Here is a 1489-nt window from a genome sequence, read left to right on the forward strand (position 1 = left end):
TTTTTAGATGGAGTCTGTCTCTGTCACCCAGGCTGGAGGGCAGTGGTGCAATCTTGGCTCACTGCAACCTGTGCAGTGGAGACGGGGTTTCACCATGTTGGTCAGGCTGATCTTGAGCTCCTCACCTCATGATCCGCCTGCCTTGGCCTCTCAAAGTTCTGGGATTATAGGTGTGAACCACCGCGCCTGGCCCAGTCTCAGGCATTTCTAGCAATGCAAGAATGGCCTAACACAGGCAGTATCTCTCATCCATGGAGTTGTCTCTGCTTTCCTGAGGGCAATGTTTGTCCTTCAGTGGCAACTTAGTAACTGCTGACTGACCCTGAACTCTCTCTCAGAGCATATGGAATGCCATCAGTTTATCTTCTACATAATTCAAAGTATCACTTCTAAATGTGAAGAAGTAATGGGCCATATTTTCCACTTTGAGCATATGTTGTAAAATGATGAGATAGCTCAGAGTTTGAAATCTTAACCAACTAATGCCTACTATAAGCATTTCCCTAGGAAATTTGTATCTGTATAACACTTTGGTCTAGGACAAAAATTAAGGAGAAATTGATGTGATTTTGACAACAAGCCATTCCACAAATTCTATTTTTCAGTTGTTAGCCAACTGAAATAAGGTCTTAAAAACAATATTCTGGGGACAAGCTCTAAAGACCCTCAAAGTACATTGGGATCATATTGTCTGGGCCAACTAAGACAATAATATCTATGCCATCCCAACTGAGTGAGTTTATATATGTGAACCACAGACCTGACTGAAGACAATTCCAAGAGGTTGAGCATTTTACAAAATATTTTCTCTCTCTGGAATCTGAAGGTTCCAACATTTAAAAAATTTCATGTTAGATACTCATATATGCCAGTAAATTTGCATTTGTATATGATTTGAACTATGAGATTTTGAACAGATTATTTCAAGAAAGCAGTGTACTAGTTCTGAAATTATTCTGAATTTTTTTTTTTTTTTTTTTTTTTTTTTTTTTTTTTTTTTTTGAGACAGAGTCTCGCTCTGTCGCCCAGGCTGGAGTGCAGTGGCCGGATCTCAGCTCACTGCAAGCTCCGCCTCCTGGGTTTAGGCCATTCTCCTGCCTCAGCCTCCCGAGTAGCTGGGACTACAGGTGCCCGCCACCTCGCCTGGCTAGTTTTTTGTATTTTTTAGTAGAGACGGGGTTTCACCATGTTAGTCAGGATGGTCTCGATCTCCTGACCTCGTGATCCACCCCTCTCGGCCTCCCAAAGTGCTGGGATTACAGGCTTGAGCCACCGCGCCCGGCCTCTGATTTTAAATATCATTTGCATTTCGGTAAATGGAAAATTATATAACAAATTCAAGCCCTTTTGTCTATCATTAGTATTTGACTAACACTGACTCCCCAAAGCCCTAAAAGAAAATAGCAGGAGTTGAAATTTCAGTTGCATTGGAGAAAATATGTACTTTGTTCCCTTAGAAATAAAGGAGAGGGGGGGGGGGGGGGGGGGG

The sequence above is a fragment of the Rhinopithecus bieti genome, unplaced genomic scaffold (assembly GCF_001698545.2).
Source record: "Rhinopithecus bieti isolate Rb0 unplaced genomic scaffold, ASM169854v2 scaffold_18354, whole genome shotgun sequence".
In the NCBI taxonomy this organism is placed as follows: domain Eukaryota; kingdom Metazoa; phylum Chordata; class Mammalia; order Primates; family Cercopithecidae; genus Rhinopithecus; species Rhinopithecus bieti.